At 40.6% G+C, this 8,574-nt stretch overlaps 1 long non-coding RNA gene across 1 annotated transcript; it reads left to right on the forward strand.

Moving 5' to 3' along the window:
• Nucleotides 1-4,359: 4,359 nt before the first annotated feature.
• LOC122129038 lies at nt 4,360-5,121 on the forward strand. Its single transcript, XR_006151725.1, has 3 exons — nt 4,360-4,406; nt 4,484-4,547; nt 4,628-5,121. It is a non-coding gene; the product is annotated as an uncharacterized LOC122129038 (long non-coding RNA).
• Nucleotides 5,122-8,574: the final 3,453 nt, after the last annotated feature.

An 8,574-nucleotide genomic window follows, 5' to 3' on the forward strand; every position in this document is an offset into this window, starting at 1 on the left:
TCTTCTCCACTGATGTGTTTCTCAAAGTCCGATGTAAGTTACTACAACTGACTGTAAATGTGTACAGTTGTGTACAAATATGGTTCAAAACATATTGCATATAAATGATATTGTGTCTTGTTGTCTATTTGTAGGTCTATATGTTCTAACTGCTGCCGAAATCAGACATAACTATGAAATGTCTTAATTTGTCACATGATTGTTTTTGTTATGTATTAAGATAAAACTTGCACACATTTTAACAGACAAGCCAAAGAGTGTCTCAGTGTCTATCAGTCCTGGTGAAATAGTGGAGGGCAGTTTTGTGACTCTGACCTGCAGCAGTGATGCCAACCCACCAGTGCACAACTACACCTGGTATATGAGGACTGGAGCTGAATCTCTTATTAGGGGCACAGGTGACAGCATCAGCTTCAATGTGACCTCTGATTCCAGTGGACTATACTACTGTGAGGGAGAGAATGAAGTTGGCTCTCAGACCTCTACTGAACTTGCAGTTCCTACAGAAGGTCAGTGTCATGTAGTTTGGGAAATGACAGCTGGTTGGATTCGAACCCGTGTCCCCGTGGGCATTCAAGCCCGTATATGGTTGGGGCTACTGCTTGCGCCACAGTGCCCCCCAGTGTCATGTAGTTTTATGAGAATACTAAAAACTATCTCTGATTGTTCAAATTCTGATTTTTTTTTTACTAAATTCTGGTGAACATGTGATATAATGCTTGTGTTGATGATGAGAATGTGGAGATTTTAAACAGCTTTGACTGATGTTATCATGTTTCCAGATTATGGCATTCCGAATGTAAAGCCAGTTAGCTTTTCCTGCAAAGTATCACTTACAGCACTGTTGATAATGTTGCATGTATTTACTGTTTCATTATCAAGTCTTTCATTTTCCCTTAGAAGTGGTTGGCATCATCCTGGTAGCTATTATAACCATAATCATCATTCTTGCTGTCCTGCTGTTACTTGGATTTGTGTGCTTGAGGTGATTTAGTGAAGTTTGCTTCCTCTGAAATAATTTTGTGCAAAAACAAGCATGCCATGTATATTGCTAACTGCATATTATTTCTATATATGAATTGATATAACTTTACCTCTTTAAGTAAACATGCATATGTCCCAACTGTAAAACAGCAAGCAGAATGCTGAAATTACTGCAGATACAAGGGGCACAATTACTGACATACAGGTGAGGAACTTGGTGCTCAAAGTCTTTAGCTGTAGTCTGTGCAATGATTACACATGTATGTATCTCCCCATATGAAATATCTGGCACCAGCCAAGACTAAATAAGCTCACGAAGTCTTGCACCTGAAATCAGAGTTGTATGTCACCATTGCGTCTTATTGTCTGTTCACCTCTGCATCATTCATGATGTAATGTTATTTTTCCTGATTAGAACAACTCAGGTCTCGTGAACAGCACTGTCACAGCAAGAGCCACAACCTCTGACCCCGCACAGAGAGTGCCCACACCTGATCAAAATGACGTTCAGTATGCCAGCGTTCAGACCAATCTCTCCAAAACACAGGAAGTACCTCTATACGCCACCGTCCAGAAGACTCAAACCTCCACGCAGGACGACGATGTTGCCTACGAATCAGTCCAGTTTCTCAGAGGGAGTGCTGCCACCAGGTGGGCTCATTACAACAAATCATGCAGCTTCTAATCCATCTACAGCCTCTGCATGGCACCTTATGTGCTCAGGCTAGGAGGTGTTAATAGTGTAGTGTTTCTCAGAAGTATTCATTCTCAGGCATCCGTAATATTGCCCAGAATCCAGCATTTAACCTGTCGATGCTGTGCACCAGTTGCTCACAAACAAATGCAATGTTGCTGGTCATTTTGACATGCTAGCTGTCTTAATGCTCAGTAGTCAAATTGCAGCAATGCAGTCACCTCTCACATATACTGAAGATGTTGCTGCTTTCAGTCACAATATAACCCTTTTTTCCAAGACTAGAGGTGTAACAGTAAGTACTGCATGCTGTTGTGTGTTCACAGGGCTGAAATTGACGTGATCTACAGTGCAGTCATCAAACCCTGACAGGCCCGTGAAACAGCAGACCAGTATTACCCTCAGGTTATCAAAGCTGTCCATCAGAACAAGACACACTCAGTCCTTACAAGACTCTTTTAAAGTATTTGCTTTAGTGTGAAATTTGTTAGTGTAACTTTCTATGTTTTTATGTTTTTACTGCCAAAAAGCCATATAGCAATGCATTTTGTCTTTGTTACAATAGTCATTCAGAATCGCTTTAAATGTTCCATAGATTTTGAATGTAATGTTTTATTTTATATATACAGATATCAGATATTCCTCAGATGTTAGATATTCCTTAATTTCCTTACTGGACCCCCTATTACATGTTACACTAAAAAACATTCAAAACCACCTCATCTCACATAAAAGAAGAGAGGATAAGTAAACGTCATGGACGGAAGCAACTTTATTTTCTATGATGTATACAGAATCTGAACCAATGGGCTTTAAAAACAACATTTTCATAATACCTTAAAGCTGAGAACTTAGAAACTGAAAGACATTGACATGGACACAAACAGTTACTATTGAATGAAGAAAGAACTTAGAAATCAAATGACATTTACATGGAACTGGAACACAAACTGTGTTTGAATGAAGAAGAACTTTACACACTCTAAGATTTGCATTATTGGTATTTTGTTTAACAACCTTGCATTTCATTGCCTAGTCATACTGAATGATTAGCTGGAGAATGTCATTGTTCCATACATGCAATTGCTCAAGTGAAAATGAAAGAAGCATTTTCCGTATAGAAGACAGATATTTAAGATTGTGTAAATTCAAGACTTTAACAGGGCTTCATTGCTGTGTAGAAACCTTACCTGAAAAACGTACAGCTATATTCTAACCCTCTCATTTTAGATAAATAAAAGATTATTTTAGCACACTGTGTGTTCCTCATACTTCAGCCTTCCTTCACTCAATAGCGGATCATATTTACCTCTGCAAAGGAGGTTATGTTTTTATTGTCTTTTCTTGGATTGTTTATTTGTCTCTCTGTCATCAGGAATATGTATAAACTACCTGCCCCCTTTCTAATAAACTTGGTGGAGGGGTGTAGCATGGGCCAAGGAAGAACTAATTATATTTAGGAGCGGATCCAGGAAGATTGTAAGATAGGGCATTTGGCCTTGGCGGAGGTCTGCATTCTCTGAGTGTGACCTTGAGACTGAGTGCCCCTGTAGTTTGTTATGAAACACTTCATGCTCAAATCATCTTTAAATTATAATCACTATAATGTCTACTATGAGTGTGGTCTGGAAAAAAAAGCACTTCCTACTGGGTGATGCCCTTAAGCTCCACAGCAGAATGGTGGGTCAGTGCTCATCTATGAGTGTTTATAATGTGGGAAGGTGGTGATAAACCCCTCACACAACGCAGAAAATACTTAGAGGTACATAGACATGAGGGAACAAAAAGCATAGGCCTAGTAACACAAAGCATCATAACATAAATCACTTCAGTGGAAACACAAACAGGTAGCGTCTGACGCAAACACTGAAAACAAATATTTAAAACCACAAACAAAACAAACAACTCTGATATAACTGTCACTGATAACACTACCAGTGTAATATCAGCAAATAACACCGAAGGTTAAACTCCACAAACTTGTTATAGTTATGAAAGGCACAATAAAGTGCTTGGTGTGCTTATACCAACCTGTAATGAGTGAAAATTAGTACTGTTGAGAGAATACATAAAACAGATGTTTCCAGAACTACATTTCCCACAATGCACAGCATGCACATTGTCACCCTAAGAGACACTGACCTGAACGACCTGCCGGATGGGACATGGCAAGCACTGCTCCCCCTTGTGGAAGAAGCAGCCCACCACAAGTCAGCTCTATTTAACAGCATTTTTGCCCATGAATGGCATGCGCATGGAGGGTGATATGATTGAGGACTATCCCCACAGCATGCCCTACCAGTACAACGAGCCCTACTAACAGGTCACTGCTTACCTCCATGCATACACGCTCATACCAGAGGACACAGGCAGGCACACACACACACACACACACACACCAGGAGATGCAGGCAGACATGCACACATACACACATGCATACACACATACACCTCCCACCACTGGACACAGGTAGATATACACACACACACTCACACCAGAGGACATGATAAATACACCAGAGGATATATACATACATACATATGTGGTAGGGTGGTGTTGTTACACCCACACTCCCTGCTTTTACATTCAATTAGCCCAACTATCGTCAGCCTAGTCACTGATAACCTCCACTTAGACGGAGATAAAAGGACCAGACGTTGTGTGCGTGCATTACGGTGTCTGTAACCACACCCCTTCTCCTGTTGAAGTGCTTTCCTGATTTGCCGGGTAGGTGTTTGTTTGCTGGCGAGTGGTACAACTTTTACCCATTACTTTGGGCTTACCTTTTCGTGTTTGTTTTGTAGACCTGTATTCCTAGCCTTCCCTCTGACGCTCGCCTTCGGTATGTCCTTGTCCCTGCATGTTCAGGTATGCCTTTCCTATTTTCATTAACGCTGGAGGAGTAGCCTCTTTTCCCACTGGCTCTAATTAGCGCATATGTTTCATAGTGAGGAACCGTACTTCGCCGCTGACCTCGTCATTCCAGTTATAACTGTTAAGCCTCATCTGCTTAGCCAGTGAGACTCCGTGACCGTGCTGAAGGGCCTGATCACAACGGTGCTGCTGTTTTGTTTAGCCTGACAATGCCTGTATGATCCAGCATGCTCGTTACTCTGCCAAACTGTTGTTTTGCATGTTGGTCTGACATATCTCTGAGCTGGGTGTTCGTTTTCTTTGTCATGTTGTTTTTGTCTGGGCATTGTACCATCTTGTCAACTCCAATGGGGTAATGCTTCTGTCTGGTGTATTTTCTGTCTGCATGTGACTGTGGATAAGGCTGGTGGCGCTGTAGCTGTCCTGGTGCATGTTGGTTATTTGTTCTGGTCTGTAGTTAGTCTCTATAGATGATTGCTATTATTGTCTGAGTGATTCATGCTTATGATGGACTGTTGGTATCTCCTGGTGCAATAATTGTTTTCATTTTATTTATTAAGCAGTTGCTAGGTGCAGGGCCGGCGATTGCTATAGGCGAACTAGGCGACTGCCTAGGGCGACAAATGGGTTGGGGGCGCCCTCTAGTGTCACCCTTGGACCTACTTCCCATTAATCATAGTTAACATAGTAACAAGCAAATAAAAACATGTTCATAAATCATCATCCGAGGGCGCCCCTTCAGCCATACGTTTACTTCAACCTGATTTTTAGATTGAATTGATTGTTATTGTCGATGGGGGGGGGGCGGTTGCGTTAAGTTACGTTAGTTATGTGAGGGCACACTGCCAGGGTGGGGTGAGCCGTGAGCGTGTCAGCTACGTGACATTCGCAAAAATGAAGCGGTCAAAACCATCTGGAGCACAGGGACGAAAACGAAGAAAGGAAGAAGAGGAAAAGAAAGCCAAGTATAGAGGTAAGTCTTCTCATCTCAGCCATTAAGGTGGCAAACGAAATGCATGTAGTATTGTGCATCACCTAATATTGGACGTTTCATTGCTGTCACTTAGGCTAGCTATAGCTAGCTAGCGACTGTTACTTTGCTAATTTGCTACGTAGGCTATTACTAGCAAACGTAACTTCACTGATAACCTACATGGATGTAAATGTCAAAAGACCAGTATCTGGATAACGTATGCTAGTTATGAAAAGTACAGTTGCTGTCTACATTCATTATAAATGGCATAAGTTCTGTTTAGTGAATTCACAACTAGCAGATGCATACACACACAGTAACCATTTTGGGGATAGTGGTGGTGTTCACCCTTCTGTAAAGTTCCTCCCCAGGAATATACTAAAATTTTTGTTTATTTTTGTTTTAAATTGGCCAGATGCACTCAGGCAATTTTTGCAGAGGCCGCTGTAGAAAGGACGCCTGATTCGCCTCCCTCTGAACTTTGTAAGTAGCCTACACAACTAGTACTATTGTTGCTGTTTTTGTTATTGTTATTATTATTATTAGCAATTATTACTTTCATAATCACATCACATCAATACTACTAATTGTAATCAGTAGCCTAGTATTATTTAGCCTTATGTCAGTAATTGTAATATATCTAATACAAGTTACATGGTCAGATAAAATGTATTTGTACAATGCAACTATGTGGTAGGATGATAGAAATGACCAAATGCAACTGTGTAACGAACAGCATGGATGAACTCTGTGTTTAAATACAGCTGCAGGAGAAGGGACATCCAGTAGTACTCAAGGGGCCAGTAACGCACAGGCCAGGAACACCGCCTGCATCAGGTGAGTCTATTTAATAGTATTTATTCAAGCCACATCCATACTTTAAAGTACAATAGAAACATGTTAGCATGTATTAAATACAATAGCTTGTTTTCTTAAAGAAGTTCAACCACATTCATGATCATTTCACTTATTATATTAAACACTGCTTGTCTTGCTATACAATATGCTTGAATACAGGTGAAGGTGAAGGGACGTCCAGGACCACATCAAGCACTCAGGGCACCAGTGAAACTACACTGCCGCCTGCAGACACCTCACCCTCCACAATTCCTGCTATCCAGGGAGAACCTATAGATCCTGCTGACTGGCCAGCCCTCTGTGATCCGGTAAGGACAGAGTTAGTTTGCAGAGGACCATACCAGACCAGTCCAGACTTTACATTTCCAAAAAGAGATGATGGGAGAAGCTGCCACCACAACCACTTCTACAGGAAATTAGTAAATGGGGAGAAAATCAAGAGAAGCTGGCTTGTATATTCAAGGAAAAACAATACTCTGTATTGCTTCTGCTGCAAGCTCTTTTCACAGAAAAATAACCACCTCATTAGGAGTGGCCTAAATGACTGGAAGAATTGTAGTGAGGTATTTGAGAGATTTTTTAGTGGTATGTACAGTATCCATAAAAGCAGTTTGTTTGTAGAGAGTATAGTTAGGGTATAGAGGGTCATAATTTGCTTAAATGTCCTTACAGGTGCTTAAGAGTGTTTTGCACAGTTTATGGAATTAACTTAATCCTAACTTTGAGTGTGTAATACATTATTTAAAATAATAAAAAAGAAAATGTTCTTAAACTATTCTGGTGTTTGTTGTCCATGCAACATTTATTGTTGAACTGCAATGTAGAATAGTATAATTATAAGTGGGTGAAAAAACTGCTATGCAAAGTAGAGTGATGTTAAAGTGTGTGTGTGTGTGTGTGTGTGTGTGTGTGTGTGTGTGTGTGTGTGTGTGTGTGTGTGTGTGTGTGTGTGTGTGTGTGTGTGTGTGTGTGTGTGTGTGTGTGTGTGTGTGTGTGTGTGTGTCCAAGAGCACGCCGTTTGCTAGTCTGCCTCCCTCAGGTAAGTCCTACTTAGCACTGCCTAGACTCTAGTCTAATAGTTTCCCTGTTTTAGCCTTACTGGCATAAATTATATTCAATAAATATATTTTTGTATCTTGCTAACTTGTCAGTCTCGTTGCAGGTTATTTCATAATCAACCTCTTCACTCCCACTCTCCCTTCCCTCAGTTATTAATAAACATTCTTGAACTGGAATCCTGTCTGTCGCCTCGTGCATTTCGAACCTGTTTTTGCCTTGGTGTGTAAACTGAAATTAATAATATAATAAACAGTATACTGACAATTACTTTGAAGTATTCCCTGGGGCTTACTGGTGTAAGTTTTCCCTGGGGTGGCGTAGTCGGACTATAATTTGGGGTATAACCATCTTCCCCTCTACTGCCCTCACTATACATACATACATACATACATACATACATACACGCTCTTTAAGCTTGTACACACATATATCTATTCTATTTGGAAATGGATTCCAAGGAGAGATATGATGATATGTTGATGCCAACCACTTACTTATCCTTGAATCCATCATCCAAATTCTAGTTTTTTTCTTCCTGCCTTAGTGGACTTGTGAGATCTGTAGATAGCAAATATTGTTTGTCCCCCCTATATCTGAATGTCTTCCTGCAATCATTTATTCTGTCAGGTCTTTGATGGTCACGGGCCAAGGAAAATGTCAGGCTGAATTAATCAAATGTATCGGTGAACACCCTACATTTCATGATTTAACCAGTAGGCTGTGGTATGCCCATAAACATGTGGCCATAATAGAACAATCCATCCCTAATTTCCTGAAATAATAATAGAAACTGTGTCTCTGGGACTCAAATGAGAATGTGGGCAATGATTTGAGACATTACAACAAGTACTTCCTTCCTGGGCATTGGGAGCTTGAGGTAGAATTTCAAAAGAAAAGCCATTTATGAAACTGGCAAATGTAAGCAACAGGTTAAAATGGCAAAACAACAGAAGCATCAGACTGTGAGTGACTGAAAAAGAGTATTACAGATGGATTATTTTAGGTTTGAGGTATTAACACCAAGGGGGAGAACATGTATGAGAAGCAAGTGAATGCTTGAGGAGTGCTTGATACCCTCTGTATATTATGGCAGGGGAAAGGTAATGAATGGTATGGGGTACTGCAGAGTGG

Source organism: Clupea harengus, unplaced genomic scaffold (assembly GCF_900700415.2).
Source record: "Clupea harengus unplaced genomic scaffold, Ch_v2.0.2, whole genome shotgun sequence".
Lineage (NCBI taxonomy): Eukaryota > Metazoa > Chordata > Actinopteri > Clupeiformes > Clupeidae > Clupea > Clupea harengus.